We start from the raw sequence: 17,707 nt of genomic DNA on the forward strand, positions 1-17,707 counted from the left end.
TAAGGCCTGGAGAAAGGAGATACAAGTGTCGGGCCAGGAGATGCTCTTAAGACTTGGCATCTAATGGAAGGCCAGAGGCAGAATAGACGAGGAGTTAAAAGATTTGCTTGTGGTTCAGAGCCTTGTTCACGCTTGCGAGGATGCTGTCACAAGTAGAGGAAAGGATGGGAGTTCCTGAATGGTGGTAGCAAAGGAAGGTTTGGTTTTGGACTCTGCAAAGATAGTTAACTCTTCATGCAGAAGCAGTGTACACCTGCCCAGCTCGGAGGCTGGGGACCACGTTCTCAGTCAACAGCCGTGTATTAGCTCAGGCCGCCATAACAAAATACACAGATGGGGTGGCTTAAATAACAGAAATTTCTTTTCTCATAGTTCTGGAGACTAGAAGTCCAAGATCAAGGTTCCAGCTGATTTGGTTCCTGGTGAGAGCTCTCTTCCTGGCTTGCAGAAGGCCGCCTTCTGGCTATGTCCTCGGTGCTAGTGTCACAGAACACGAAGCTCTCTGGTGTTTCTTCTTATAAGGACACCCATCCTATCAGATCAGGGCCCCACCCCTATGACCTTATGCATTTAACCTTAATTATTTCCCTAGTGGCCCCATCTCCAAATACAGCCACACTGGGGGTTAGGGTTTCAACATACGGGGTTGGGGGAGGGAGAGACACATTGAGTCCATAACAAGCCATGTGTCCTACGTGACACCGGGAAGCAGATTTGTCAGGGCCTTGTCCTCCAGCATCTGTTTGAGAACACAAATAAACCCACCCAAAAAGATTATCAAGATCATAATTTGGAAAATAAATACCAATCTGGCATTTTAGGCTGGAGGAAAAAATAGCTTGCTTGGACAAAGAATGAGGAGTTGAGAGAATGAGGAAACCAGCCACACTGGGCAAGAGGACTCAGTTTGGAGAAAGCCAGGCAGGTTAGGTGGGACCAGAGGAAAAAACCGAGGCCTGGGCAGATCCCGGATTATCAGTCAAGTCAAGAACTTTACACATTAGGAAATGTGTAAAGCCTTGGCTTTTGGGAGCTCAGATGGCAGGTGAGAGGCTCTTGAGTTCAGCAAGCCATGGATACAAGTATGTAGCTTCCCAGTGTACACTGGTAGTCATCTCCCCTCCAGTCACAGAAATTCCGGAGGAAGCTTGATTATGCAAGAGGTGGACACGGACAGTCCCCCGGACATCACTTTACTTATTTCCTCGTTTTTTCTTTGTTGCAAAAATGTTGGTAGAAGTTGATTTTCAACCTCAGAATGGGGCAGGGGAAGGGGGGGCCACAGAGCCATGAAACTGGACTGCATGAATGTAATTCAAGGGTTCGGGGTCATTGAAGACTTAGAGCAACTGGAAATAAACGGTGGAAGTAGTGATCAGCAAGGGGAATTGAGTCAAGCAAGGAAACGAGGGTGAGATATGTTCAGAAGCTCAGAAAGGGAAAAGCAGAGGTTTAGGAGTCAGAGATCTGAGTTCTGATGGACAAAGTGTTCAAAAGCTCACCCTCCCTGCCCCTCAGTTTTCTAACACCCGGGATTGGGTGGAAATGATCGAAAAGTCCTCTTGGGATGTTAGAGACTCAGATTTATAGAAACCTGGCCTCAGCCCTGGAACTGTTCATATCTCCTAGCCGAGTAGAAGAGGGTTGACGTGAGCAATGGAAGTTAGTAGAACACGTGGCATGCTGGAGATACAGCAGCCAAGCTCAGCCCTTTAAAGGCCATCTTTGAGCACTGGGAGAGAATCTTTTTAAACTAGTCGATCGGCTGAATTAAAAGGAAGTAACTCCTCTAGTGCACAACAGGATGGAAGGCTTGGGGTGCAGAAGCAGATCAAAGGGCAACAAAAGAAGAAGAAGCAGGGCTTCCCTGATGGTGCAGTGGTTAAGAATCCACCTGCCAATGCAGGGGACACGGGTTCGAGCCCTGGTCTGGGAAGATCCCACATGCCATGGAGCAACTAAGCCTGTGCGCCACAACTACTGAGCCCGTGCACCACAGCTACCAAAGCCTGTGCGCCTAGAGCCTGTGCTCCACAACAAGAGAAGCCACCGCAATGAGAAGCCCTGACACCTCAACAAAGAGTAGCCCCTGCTCGCCACAACTAGAGAAAGCCCGTGCACAGCAACGAAGACCCAGCGCAGCCAAAAATAAATAAATAAAATTAATTAATTTAAAAAAAAAAAAAAAAGATGAAGCAGACCAGAGGCGAGACAGACATCATACCCCAGCTACCAGGGCCGTGCAGTTGCCACTGCTGTGATAAGGAAGTTGTGTGAGCTCAGATCTCTCCCAAAAGCAGATCTGGAAACAAGGGTTTGGGTGCTGGTAGTTTATTTGGGAGATGGTCCCGGGAAGCAGAAGTGAGTGAAAAGGGAAAAAGAAACATGGGATGGGGCTTCCCTGGCGGTCCAGTGGTTAGGACTCCGTGCTCTCAATGCAGGGGGGCACAGGTTCCATCCCTGGTCGATCCTGCATGCCACAGGGTGCAGCAAAAAAAAAAACAAACCCCAAAACAAAACGAAAAAAGGAACATGGGATGGAGATGCACCAGTGAACAGAGCGTTCACTGGGCAGCTGGGCCGGATGTACCTAGATGGTAGGGAAATGAGACAATGCAGACTGACCTTACTTTACGTGTACCTGTGATCTCAGTAAAGGTTTCTGTCAACATTTTTTAAAAAGTAGTATTTTAAATGCAGAGGAACTTGCTTTAGAGACCTATTTGAAATCTTTTGTAAAAAGAATTACTTCCCTTAACTTATCCTTTTTGTAAATTTATATTTTATATGTAAGGATTGTTTAAATCAAGTTCAGCCACGAAAAGTCCTTAACCTGCAAAAATCCACAAGGGGCCTCAAAAATGAGGTCAGAGGTAGCCTGACAGCTTTAGAAATCAAGATGGGAGCCATAGGAAGTGGTTGGGAGAAGCCAGACGGGGACATTAAATAGTTATCAGGTATGTCGGGTTTTGATAGGTGGTCCAGCAACAGGAATCAGGGGCTTTGAGGGAAGGACAAGCCAGGCCTGCTAGCTGAAGAGACAACAGGCTTATTTATACTTGAGCCCATATTTGTGTCCTGAGCCCCTGCAGCTAAATCTTAGAAAGTGACCAGAGCAGCGAGCCTCTCTGATGCTCACCCATTGAATAGGTCACAAATGAAATGTTAGAATCTGGAGTTTGAATATGATGTATCAGATTCTGGCCAATGTGCATCAACGTGTATCAGAAGCGCCATTAGAAAGGAGTCAGTCATAATCAGGTTTATCCCTTTGTAGCATCACAATAGCCAGGACATAGAAGCAACCTAAGTGTCCATCGACAGATGAATAGATAAAGAAGATGTGGTACATATATACAATGGAATATTATCAGCCATAAGAAGAAATGAAATTGAGTTATTTGTAGTGAGGCGGATGGACCTAGAGTCTGTCATACAGAGTGAAGTAAGTCAGAAAGAGAAAAACAAATACCGTATGCTAACACATATATATATAGAATCTAAAAAAAAAAAAAAATAGTACTGATGAACCTAGGGGCAGGGCAGGAATAAAGACGTAGACATAGAGAATGAACTTGAGGACACGGGGAGGGGGAAGCTGGGGTGAAGTGAGAGAGTAGCATGGACATATATACACTACCAAATGTAAAATAGATAGCTAGTGGGAAGCAGCTGCATAGCACAGGGAGATCAGCTCAGTGCTTTGTGTCCACCTAGAGGGGTGGGATAGGGAGGGTGGGAGGGAGGCTCAAGAGGGAGGGGATATGGGGACATATGTATGCATATGGCTGATTCACTTTGTTGTACAACAGAAACTAACACAGTATTGTGAAGCAATTATATTCCAATAAAGATGTATAAAAAAATAAATAAATAAATAAAATTTAAAAAAAAAAAAAACAACGAATGAACCACAAGTCTCCATTAGGGATCCTGCAAGCTGGTCCAGCCTATTGATTTGTAGTTCTAAGTTAATTATAGTGACTCCAGCCTCAAAATCTTCTAAACTATGCCCTATGATGAAAGATTAAGTGGTGACATGCCAATGAGAAACTATGAACTGCAAATGCCATGGATGAATTACAAAATGTGAGGCCTGTCCTGTTCTCTTAAATAAACATAATTATCATCTTCATCTTCTTTTCCCTGTCTGCATTCCATATTCGGTGGCCAGCTAGTTTAGAAAATGTAGTCAGGGCCAGGTCAAGAGGCCAGCCATAACTGACTGACTTGGATCACCTGGATTTGTCCTAATTCTCGAGTACAGACAGCTCCTTGAGGTTAGTTGGAGGTTGAGGGGTGGGGGAGGGGAAGAGTTGAACAAGAAAATGTGTCTGTATCAGCATGGAGTCTTGACGTCTCCTGGAAATGCACCTCAGAATCACAAAAAGGAAAGACCGCTTATTCTTATAGAATTGCATCTTTTATTGCTTTAGAACTTATTATTATTAGCCGCCTTGCTTGTAAAAAATGTATTCAGCGTTCAAACAGTACACATGGAGAAGTGCTACACAAAAATGGCCTTTAAAACCACAGCTTAGCTTTTTAGCTCTACAGAGAGGAGAAAATGCAGAGGATGTGGAACGCCAGTAACTGGCAAGAGGAATTGAAAAGGGAGTGATCTGGGTATGGACTCAACATACACCCACTTTTGAAATTTCCAGGAACTGGGAATGAGGCAGTCACTCAGAAGAGGGAACCAGTGGCCTCGGAAAAACTGAAAAGCAATGTTTGATAACTGGTAATTCTTTACATACCTTGGACCTTAAGAAAGTCCCTTTCTGCGTGGCCATTCCACGCAGGGTGGATACAGAGCTGCAGTATGTGTTCTGTTCTGCAAACTGTGTTCCCAGGGTCTCCCTGGATTTCCCAAGGGAGGTGGAGGAGTTTGTAAGGGGACCCCTGAGCTCGCACTGCCCGGCCCTTCCTCCTTCCACCACCCCAGTTCTGCTTTTATATGTTTTAGACATTGGGAATATGAGTAATAGTTTATTAAGACAAGATTTTCACTGCTAAGAAAAGTTTGCAAATCACAGGCTAAAGTATACTTGGCACCAAGATTTCCATGATCACATGCCAGGTATCTAGGAGATCTAGTTCTGCTGAGTTCAAAACTAAGCACTTGAGGCACTTTTTAAATCATTGCCATGACCTGAGCAGAGCAGTAGAGAAGATACAGGAGGAGAAATTAGGAACCTAGGCCCTGGATGTGTTCTACTGGAATCTCCACTGTCACGGTGGTTAGAACACCCAGCCTGATGTCATGGGACCAAGTATTCACAAACTGCTCGTTCATTAAGTAGCACAAGCTTCACTCTCAAACAAGATCTCATACACAGATGTGAGGAACAGCTGTGTCCCCGTTCCCGACTATGTGAGTGTGACCACGGCCTTTTTAGGGTCTATTTGATGACCTGTTTTTTTATGAAATAACCTACTTCCTGTCTCTCACACAGCACACTTTAGAGAGAATTGATGAGATAATCAAAAACATTTTTCATTCATGAACACCAAAAGACTGACCGAAATGATGAAGATAGTAGAGCTGCCCAACAATAATCTGGGCAACATTGCTTATATCGAAAAACTTAAAGGATACTTACAAAAAGTTTGTAGTAATGTAGAAATGTATGTTGTCATGTTAATTGGAAATATCACTATACAAAACTGGTGTGAGATTATAGTCATAGCTGCATAAAAATCTAAAACTATGCATAAGAAAAATTAGGAAGAAATACATCAAATTTTAGTAGCTTTCAATAGATGGAAACTGTGAGTGATTTTTTTTTTTCCTTCTTTCAGGACATGTGATTGTACAGATTTCTTCTATGAGCATGTGATATTTTATGCCAAAGAATATAAACAGAAGCAAACTATTATATATAGGATGCATAAACAACAAGGCCCTACTGTAGAGCACAGGGAACTCTATTCAATATCCTGTGACAAACCATAATGGAAAAGAATATGAAAAAGAAAAAAATATAAATACATATATAACTGAGTCACTTTGCTGTACAGAAGAAATTAATACAACATTGTAAGTCAACTATACTTCAATAACATTTTTTTAAAAAGAATATAAATTTTAAAATAAAATGAAATTTTAAATAAATAAAAGAAACTACTATTGAAATAAGTAAAACTAATTTGCATTAGTTTCCTAGGACTGACCTAACAAAGTACCACAATCTGGGTGGCTTAAGATAACGGAAATGTACCGTCCCACGGTTCTGGAGGCCAGGAGTCTGAAATCAGGTGTTGGCAGGCCACAATTCCTCTGAAACCTGGAGGGCAGTCGAGCCTTCCTTGCCTCCTCTAGGTAATTAACGGTGGTTGCCCCTCTTCAGTGGTCCTTGGCTGACAGCTGCTTAGTTCCAGTGCCAGGGCTTTCTCCTTGTGTGTCAAGTCTTCTTATGAGGACACCAGTCGTACTGGATTAAGGGCCCAGCCTACTCCACGCTGTCTATACGTAACTGATTACATCTGCAATGACTTTATTTCCAAATAAGGGCACATCCTGAGATACTAGGGGTTAGGAATTCAATATACCATTTTTTTGGTGAGGGGGGCACAATTCAATCTATAACAATAATTTAACAACTTTGATGTTTTTACAGAAGTTGAAGACCGTTATTCTTCCTCATTCTGATGTAACTGGTTTCCACATTTAGCACATGGGTAAGTGTAGGTCACTTTGATAGTTTTTGCTAAGACTGCCTCACCTTCTCTCTTGTCACCCCTCTCATTTTCTAACACGTATTTATTAGGCACATACTGAGTTCATAGCACTGTGTTGATCTATCAAAATAAAAAAAAAAAATCACACAAAACTCTTTTCTAACAAGTTGCTTTCATCTACACTGTAATTTTCAAACAGACTGACTTTATAATCAATGACTTCAGTCTGCAAATCACTATAAAGAATTACCTTTAGGTTAGATTTGTAAAAAAAAATTTCTTAGACCTTCTTACAAATATATAACAGATGATATGGGGAAAAGAAGGAAGAAAACTAAAGTAGAAATAGGTCCAAATAGAAATTAATTTTGCTTGTTCTAAAGACAGAAAGACTATTTTTTCAGCATTCAGTAATCTCTGGTTTGGTTGGGATATTTAGGAATTAGCTAACTGTTTTAAAATATTGTCTTACTGGCTTTGAACTGTTCTTTGGGACTTTTACCCCCAGCATGGCTGGAAACATGTTCATTGTTTTAAATAGAAATTTAACCATGTTTATTTAATTTTTTGAAAGAATGCTGTCTTTTGCTAAGTTTGGCAGAATTGCTTGACATAAAAATATAAATAAGGGACCATAGTGTGGCATGGATAAAGCAAGCACCACTTTATATTTTCTAAAGACAATTACATTGCTGATGCACTCCTTAGGAAGCAAAAATATTTATTTCACTTGTTACACACACACACACACACACACTTATATAGAGTATTTATGAGACTCTCAGTGACATCTTCAGATCAGCACGTGTATCCCATTGTGCAGTTATTCCCTTTTATTTCTATTTTCTTGTGGTGAATGCTTTGTGTCTAAAACGCTAAGGAAATTAAATACAAAACTATGTCAGTACACTGTAACTTCACTATACACGTCAGGAAATTAGGATTTGTTCTCCCAGCAGCTGGTGTTTGGCTACTCTGAACGTGATATGTCCAGAAAAGTTAACGTGGGGGCAGTTTTCCTCAAAGGAATTCTGTTGGGATACAAAGAATATCAGTTCTTCCCACTCTGTGCACAGGACTATGGGGCCAGGATCAGCTCAGGATCTACCACCAGCTCAGGATCTCCCGGGTCCTCAGCCTCTTCCACTCCTAACCCCTCTTCTCTGCTCTGCAAGAAGGGCCGCAGTTAAACTGACAAACTACCTGCGTGCTACTGGGACAGGGGTGGCTCTCCCAGCACTGCCACCGTTCCTATGTGCCACCCCCCTTGTTGGGTGTTGGGCCCGGTGCTTTGCTCAGCACTTTCCCTGACTTACTTCATTTAAGCCTCACGCAACCCCACGCAGCCAGCCCTCCCGTTTTCCTAATTTCACAGGCGAGAAAACCAAGACCTAGAGGCATGAAGTCATTTGGCCATGATTGCACCTTCAGAAAGTAGCTATTCCAGGTTTAAAAGCCAGATTCATGTGGACAACCCCTACTTCTGACCAGTAAGTTTTAGGTAACTGATGCTTTTTTTTTTTTTTTTTTTTTTGGCTGTGTTGGGTCTTCGTTGCTGCGCGCAGGCTTTTATCTGGTTGCGGTGAGTGGGGGCTACTCTTCTTTGCGGTGCGCGGGCTTCTCATGGCGGTGGCTTCTCTTTGCGGAGCATGGGCTCTAGGCGCACGGGCTTCAGTAGTTGTGGCACATGGACTTAGTAGTTGTGGCTCGCAGGCTCTAGAGCGCAGTTTCAGTAGTTGTGAGCGCACAGGATTAGTTGCTCTGTGGCATGTGGGATCTTCCCGGACCAGGGCTCGAACCAGTGTCCCCAGCATTGACAGGCGGATTCTTAACCACTGCACCACCAGGGAAACCCCAACTGATGCATTTTAACCAAGTCTTGGAAGAGCCAATTTCCAAACACAACAGAGGGACTTTTAAAGAAAAATTACATTCCTCTGATGGTAAATATAATGCATATTCATTGAAGAAAAGAGAGAAGTATAAAAGAAGAATACAGAATATAAAGAAAATACAGAGAAGAATAAAAAATTCACCTATAATCCTTACCAACAATCATTAATTCTTAATATATTTCTTTTGTCCTTTTTCTTAAGGCTGTGTGTGTTTAATGTAATCAGAATTGTATGGTTACCTCCTTCTTTTCACTTCATGTATTACAAACATTTACCGTCATTAAATATCCTGTTACAAGCTAATTTTTAATGGCAGTACTTACTACCATGTAATTTATTTAACCAATCTTACGGTGTTGGATAGTTAGGTTGTTTCTAATCAGTCACTGTTTTAAATACCACATATGCTAGTAATTTCCTTAAGATAAATTCCTGGAAGTGGAATTACAAAATCAAAGACTTTGAGCATTTGTAAGGTTCTTGGTATATTTTGTCAAACTCCCTCCAAAATGGCTCTGCCAAATTAAGAGAGGGGGAGGTTTAAAGATGGGTGTTTCAAGTTCTAGTACAGGGTTTCCAGGGAGATATCATTGTAACAGGGAAGAACAAATCCGTGTTCCTATTAGATCTGTTTCTTTTACCTTAACCTTTGTATTCTATTGCTTTTGCTTCAAGTTCAGAATGTTGCCTATAGCCTGAAATATATAGGAGAGCCCATTCTCAAGGCTCTGAACCTTCAGGGTATGACACTTTTCCATTCATATAGAGATAAAAAAGTTGCGGAACAGAGAATAACTTTTTTTTGTTGGAGGTTTACAGGAATATCATCACCTGACCCACGTGGATGACCGCAAGAACAAAGGATTCCAGCACCAAGGAGTTTGCGACAACCAATCACACACCCTCCCCATTTAATATAAAAGAAGCCTGAATTCTAACTCAGGTAAGATGGTTCTCTAGGACATTAGTCCTCCATCTTCTCAGACTCCAGCCGTTCCGACTAAAGTCTCTTTTCCTTGTCCCAGCACCTCTGTCTCCCAATTTATCGGCCTCTCGTGCGGTGAGCTGAACGAGTTTGGACTCCATAACACCATGGGGAACGTAGATCATCCGTCACTTCTCAATACCTTATGGGCAGCCGCCTGATGTCTCCCAGGGGGGTCCAATAAGGACCCTTGGTCCAGTGGAGAAGAGCTGGAACAAAGGGTGTTACACCAGGGCTCTGCACTGCCCACCCAGCTCGCGGCTGTGAGTTCAGTGGTCCCTGAGAAGCCTGGGAAGGTTGCTCCTCAGTGAGTGAAGACGGCGGGACATTTACTGGTTTACAAGGGGTTTTCCTGCCCACTGTTTCCACTGTTACTCATCGCAGCCCTGGAAGCTGCAGCTGCCCATGCAGCTTTATGACCATTGGCATTTTGCAGAGAATGATGGTCAGATTTATGTGAGGTACATGACTTACTTAGATCACACCTCTCTGCAAGTCAGACAGAGAAAGGCAAATATCATATGATATCACTTATATGTGGAATCTTAAAAACTGATACAAATGAACTTATTTACAAAATAGAAGTAGACTCACAGACACAGAAAACAAACTTATGGCTACCAAAGGGGAAAGGGGCGGGGGAGGGATAAATCATTAGGAGTCTGGGATTAACATACACGTACTACTGTATGTATATAAAATAGATAAACAACAAGGACCTACTGTATAGCACAGGTAACTATATTCAATATCTTGTAATAACCTATAATGGAAAATGATCTGAAAAAGAATGTATTAATATATAGATATATGCAGATGAGGAAACTGATGCTCAGAAAAGTTAGGTAATTTGCCTGAGGTCACACAGCTGCTAAGTGGCAGAGCCCAGGTTTAAACCCAGTCATGCCTGGTTCCAAAGCCTGGCCACTCTTCCCCCCACCGGTGCATGCTGTTCTAGGCCACAGGGATAGCAGAAAAGCAAATGCAAGGGCCAAAACTCTAGACAGTGCTTGTATCAAAATCATTAAACCAATCAAATGTTTCAACTTAAATCAGCAATGAAAATCATCATTTCCTGGACTGGGAGTTTGGGATTAGCAGATGCAAAATATTATATATAGGATGGATAAACAACAAGGTCCTACTGTATAGCACAGGGAACTATATTCAATATCCTGTGATAAACCAAAATGGAAAAGAATACGAAAAAGCATATAATATATACATATAACTGAATCACGTTGCTGTATACCCAAAATATTGTAAATCAACTATACTTCAATAAAAAAATAAAAATTAAAAAAAAAAAATCACACCTCTCTCTGCAGAGGCACCTGGACCACACCTGGCTTGTCCTGCTCTGTTCCATCAGGCTGTCTCTCCTCAAGAAGAAAGCCTCAATGTCAGCGATTCTATCAGTTGACAGGTGAAATACTTGGCATTATCTTAAGGAAGCATTGAACTTGCTGTGCACGTAATTATCAACATTTGCTGAATTCCAGCCACATAATAGGTGCTGTCCTAGATACAGATGGTTCTGGATCTTTGGGCTTTCAATCTTGAGAAGCCAACAAGCCTGGCAAACATGAGAAATGAGGGGAATGCACTCAGTTACAATGCTGTCTGAAAAAGGGGCACTTTGGGTAATTACATGTCTGGTTACACATTCTTGACAGCTATTTAGAGCTCTGACCGCCTGTGCAAAGACAATGCCCAGTTTGTTGGTCCAAACAAAGGCAAACAGGCTCAACCCCAAGTGTGATTCTGTGCGCCATTTTGGAATGTCAGGGATCATTGTGTGTGATGTGCACTTAAATTCATTCAAGACGAAGAAAAAGAAAACCTTGGAGAGTATTCCCAGATTTGCCTGCTCATTTCAGGTGTATTTAATATGTTACACACACGCGCGCGCGCGCGCACGCACACACACACACACACACACATACACACAAACACCACATGATCCAAACTTTACCAAACACCTACTTCCCTTACACGGTATTAAAGTGCAAGAGACAGTTGATAAAAGACGTGAGTTGTAGCTGCAGCTCTGCAGGGACTTGGATGCTGCTTGGGTTTTGGTGCCTCTGAAGTAACTGTGGTGGCACCCAGGAGCGGAAAAGAGCCTGTTGACCCCTGACACTGCCTCTGATTCTGACAGGGCAGTGGGGCTGGGGGGCGGGGCAAGGAATAAAGTATGGCTAACACAGAGGCGGATCCCATTTCTAGAAGGCAGGGCTACCTTAATGAACAGGCAAAGGGGCAGTGGCCTGAAAATTGTGCATTGATGATCTCTAGTGCCACTATTACCTATTTATCCCTGTCTTACCTCTGCTGCTATAACCGAATACCATAGGTTGGATAGCTTATAAACAGCAGAAATTTATTTCTTACAGTGCTGGAGGCTGGAAGTCAGATCAAGGCTCTGATGAGGGCCTCTTTCCAGGTTGCAAACTGCTGACTTACTGTGTCCCCAAGGCAGAAAGAGCAGAGAGAAAGGAAGCAAGGGCTCTCATGTCTTTTTATTAGGGCGCTAACCCTATCCATGAGGCTCCACCTTTGTGACCTAGTTGCCTTCCAAAGGTATTGCCCCCCAAAACCATCACTCTGACGTTAGGATTTCAACATGTGAATTTTGCAGGGACACAAACATTCAGTCCATAGCAACCCCTTAGGGTGAGCCCTGCTTTTCTTCTTTCATCAGTTTTAAAGTACACATATTACTGGCAGGGAAAATATATTAAATTCCTAACATTTTAATGCAAATTAGTGTCTTGGATGATTTTCTATACAGGAGAAAGTAGGCTACTTGACAACTCTGATGTTCAAGTTAAGTGAGAGGCAGGCGGACAGAGGAGAACGAGTGAAAAGTTCAAACAAAAAGGGAGCGTATGATAAGTGATCAGAAAGCTAGTTAACTGGTTTGACCAAGCACCAGAGTCTCCACTGGGTGTGGGCTATGAGGCTGATGAAAAAGGGCCCTCAGTTAAGCCTGTTGGGAGTGGCCATGAGGAGGCAATTTACCCACAAATGTACCCTCTTTCCCATTCCCTACTTACTTTGTTTCGGAGACAAAGAATGTGTTTTTAAAATGAAGTAGAGAGTACTGAGTCAAGTTGGCCAACTGAAGAACAGAAGACATGTTTTATCCCTCTCTCCATTAAAGAAATAACTAAAATAGAACAACAACAACACAAAAAAACACAAGAAAGAAATTTCAGTAGTCCAGAAATTTTAGGAATTCCTAGTAGACAAAGAATGAATAAGACTGCATTGGTAGCAAAACAAGAACAAGAAAATCTTGTTTAAAATTCAGGGCCACAAAAGCAATTCTAAAATTTCTCCACACTCAGCATAAATGATTACAATGAACAGGCCTGGACTCTCCAGCAATTGGCAGGGCAATTCGTTAAATTTAATTGGAGCAGTCCTTTCTCTTCCCCTTCTTTCACTGTGCACATCCAGTGCACCATGTGTCCCCAGGTTAAAGCCCTTAGAACCGTTTTCAAAAGAGAAATGTTTATTATGTTGGGGTTAATTAAGGAAAGATACAACTGGACTCTGATGGACCTCCAGATCCTCACAGGGACATTGGAGGACAGAAGAAAGACGTGGAAAATGCTGACTCCGTATTTGTTTCCAAAGTACAAGAGTACTTCTCCTAAGTGGGAAATCTGGCACAGGAGACCCACAGAATAGGTAATGGGGCTAAGGCTCCAGAGAATTAGCAAACTATAGGAGGGAGGGAGACCCAGAAGACAAGCTTCCCACACCCAGTGAGTCCCAAATCCTGATCCTTCTCTGCAATCAGAAGGAGGCAGACTATCCTAATCAAAACATTCAATGAGGGCTTCCCTGGTGGCGCAGTGGTTAACAATCCGCCTGCCAATGCAGGGGACATGGATTCGAGCCCTGGTCCGGGAAGATCCCACATGCCACAGAGCAGCTAAGCCCGTGCACCACAACTACTGAGCCTGCGCTCTAGAGCCCACGAGCCACAACTTCTGAAGCCCACGCGCCTAGAGCCCGTGCTCCGCAACAAGAGAAGCCACCGCAATGAGAAGCCCACACACCACAACAGAGAGTAGCCCCTGCTCGCCACAACTAGAGAAAGCCTGCGCACAGCAACAAAGACCCAACACAGCCAAAAATAAAATAAATAAAATAAATAAATTTAAAAAAAATGACAGATGAAGAGGTAATCTCAAATATGAACACTCTAGTATTTGTGGAAAAGCAACCCTGAGAAAAGAAATGCATCAAAATCATCCCATTGGAAAAAAATATTAAAACCCTGAGTAAACAGCCTCAACAGAGGAAAGGGAAAAAATCTTTATAAATGATATCCTCAGAGAAATTTTAAAGGTTTTCATGTCCTTAAATCAAGATGGTAAAAGTACATTCATAAATATCAATTATTCCAATAAATGTAGGTGGGTTAAAATTTCTTTATTAAAGGACAAAAACTCTATTTGGCCTAAATAAAAAAGTCTTTATACCATTTATTAATAGCACAGGCTCTGAATTTGAATCCTGGCTCTAACACTTATTAATGATTTATGAAATAAAAACTTAAATGGGCTAAATAGAAGCATGGATTCAGCTGAAAGTGTATGATCAACCCAAGAAATTCTCCCTCAATATAGTGCTGAAGTAATGATAATTATCAATTATGAGGTAGAAAATACAAGACATGGAAGAGAGAGAATTGAACATTTTTTCCTACAGGAATTCTAAAGTAAGAGAGACAAAAGAAGGGAAGAAATATTCAAATAAACAATTGAAGAAAATTTCCCAGAACTGATGGAAGATATGAATTTTCAGATTCAAGAGTCCACTATGTGTTGAGCAAGAAAGAAAGGAAAAATGATCCAGAAATGTCATCTTAAAATTTTAAAGCTGCAAGGATAAAGAGAAATTCCTAAAACTTCCAGAAGATGAAAACAGGTTATCCAGAAAGGAATGATATTCAGGTTGGCATTAGAAACAATAGACATGAAAGGGGAAAAAAGAAAAAAATAACTTCAAAATTCCAAGTGAGAATTACTTCAAACTTCAAATTTTATACCCAGCCAAATTAACATTCAAGTGGGAGGTCAAAACAAAGACACTTTTAGACATTCAAAGACTAAGAAAGTTTATATTCCATAGGACCTCTTAGAAAGATACTATTCAAGAGTGTACTTCAGCAAAAGAAAACAAGTTTTTATAGAAATTAGAAGATGAGATGCCATATTAAATAATTCAAAAAGTTCAGTATCTTATGACAGTAAACATTTATTTCCAGCTCACATTGCATGATAGCCATGGGTTGGCTATGGCTCCACTTCAGGCTATGGGTCTCTTCCTTTGTTTTCTTACTCTGGGAATGAAGGAGCATCCTTATCTGAGATAGGCCTGTGTTCAAGGCAGAGGAGAAAGGAGAGTCGCACCTACATTCAGTTGACTAAAAGAAAGACATATCTATACCCAACGTCAGAGGGCTTACTGAAGTATAATCATCTCTCAGATGGAAAAGAGAGAGAATAATTACTAGTAATGACATAATTCACCACAGATAGTAAGAATACACTCATACATATCATTTAGCCCAATAAATGTGATGGGTTGAAATTCCCCTATTAAAGGACAAAGACTCTAATGTATTAAAAAAGAAATCCAGGTGCCATTACTGTTACAGTACTGATTAGTACAGTGGTACAAGCTCTGGGTTTCCATCTTGAGTACACCACTGTTTACTAGGTGCACGTAAAGTGAGAATAAGAGTAGTATGTAGTACTTACTTCAGAGTGCTGTCATGAGTCATAAATAAGATCATGTATGTACAGGTACAGTACATGTAAAGTGCCTAGCAAATAGTGTCAATAAATGTCAGATCTTGTTACTGTAAGAGACACCTGAAACAGAATGACAGGTTTAAAGTTTGAAAATACAGAAACAAGCAAAGAGAGAGCAAGCAAATACTAATGAAAATAAACAGGGAGCATTGAGTTAAGTATGATAGATCGAAGGTGCTCCCACTGCCATCTGAAAACCCACTGAAGATGCCATAAGAGGACTGGTCTTATATAGGAATAGACCAATAAGGACCAAGAGATGCAACAACGTCTTGGCAAAGGAAAGCAGTTAGACAACCAATTAGTAAATGATTGAAAAAACAAAACAAAACAGAAAAAGCTAACGCCTGTTGGGCCATGGGACACCCAGAAGTAGGCAGCTTTGTGCCACAAACTATCAGAAAGTCTCACGAGTAGGAGGTAGCACTGAGTATGGTCATTGGGGTCTATGTGCAGCTAAAGATGGGATTATTGATTGAAGTCCATATAGGATGTACTTAGATCTCCAACCATCCTCCCCACCTCTACAGAACACTAGAAAGACAATGAACTAGAGTGACACTGACTCAGGGCTTAGGTGAAGAATGAGGGACCATACTAAACACAGCAGGTGTAAAGGAAATGCCACATAGTATAAAGTGTAAAACCCCTAGTCTCCCTCCTCCATTTGGATCCAAGAATGCTGGTAGTCTGAACTTTTACTCCCAGGCATTAGAGATAATCTCTCCCAGGAATCTGATTAACCTAGGCGAAAAGACCTTCAAATACTGGTGGTTAGGGTTCTCTAGCTACACTGCCCAGCCAGATGTCCTTAAAGTGGACCAACTAGGAAACAAGCCACACCCACTGAGAGAGTTCCCAATAAGCTTTTAAGTGACTCCCTCTTGACCTTGAAAAATCGTCTCAGGACCACCAGATATTTGAAGAAAGCTTCCACACAAAGGCAGAAAACAAAACAAAAACTCAACAAAAGAGAAAAATGAAATTTGGGGGAGACAGAAACAATGCAGAAGTATAAGAAACTTAGAAAGCCAAACAAAGGAATATTTTCAGAGTAGTAGAATTCGTAGATAATTGTATCTACGAAAAAAGAGACCAGTAGGCTACAAACAAAGGAACATTCAAAAGTTGCCTTGGAAATAAAAAACAATAGCACATATGACAAATTCAATGAAAGGATAAGAAGTTAAATTTGAGAAAGCTTCCCAAAAAGTAAGAAATGAAGAGCATAAGAAAGAGAGTGAAAATGGATTTAAAAATACAGAGAATCAGTGCATCTGTCTAACAGGCTCATAATCCTGAGAAATTGGAGTTCCAGGGAGAAAATCAATGAGAAGAAGTTATCAAGTCATCAACTCAAGAAAAATCCCAGAATTAAGAGACATGAGTTTCTAGAAGGAAAGCACTGACTAGTGCCTAGCACCGTGGATGAAAAGAGATGCAGACCAAGGCAACTCCTTGTGAAATTTCAGAGCACTCGGGACAAAGGAAAGATCCTAAAAGCTTCCAGGACACAAAACAGGCCACAGACAAAGGAGCAGGAATCAGATTGGCAACACATCCCAACAGCAAGACTAGGAACTAGCAATGTCTTCAAAATCTCGAGGGCAAAATGACTTCCAACCTAGAATTCATACACATGACCCCCAAACAATCAACCAAATGTAAGAGTACAATAAAGACAGTTCAGACAGGCCACCCTCATGTACCCTGTCCTAAGAGGCTTTGGATAGGGTCCACCACGGGGTTAGGGAATGAAGACACAGGAGAATGATCAAGGGAATGCCAGAGGTGAGGGTACAGAGAGTCTGAGGAGACCAGCAATGCAATGGGCCTTGAGACCCACCAACGTCACAAGAGGGCAGAGAATAGACTGTGTAATGTGGGCACAGGTTTAACTTCTGCTGAAAAATTGAGGATGAAATAATGATAGATACTTAAAACAACCACGCGAAGGGGGAGATATATAACTCCAGGGAAAATAGAAAGTTATACCTAAAAGGATATATAATCATAATACAGTAAAGAACTTGGCTGTGAATCATATTTTCATAAATATAATAATGAATATTGAATACTGATCTAACCTCAAATTATACCTATTTGGGGAGGATTTGGGAATGGAAAGGGGAATGGAATCATTTAAGAGAGCTAAATAATAATGTTCCACCACAGGAAATGGATAAAATCTAAAACTGAAAAATCAAGATATCGCAGCAGGAAGATTATTACTTAGAAATGTGGAAGCAATTAATCGAAGAAACAATGAAAAGGGTAGTAAGTGGTTGTCTCTAGGGAGAGAAAAATAA

This window comes from Balaenoptera ricei, chromosome 13 (assembly GCF_028023285.1).
Source record: "Balaenoptera ricei isolate mBalRic1 chromosome 13, mBalRic1.hap2, whole genome shotgun sequence".
Lineage (NCBI taxonomy): Eukaryota > Metazoa > Chordata > Mammalia > Artiodactyla > Balaenopteridae > Balaenoptera > Balaenoptera ricei.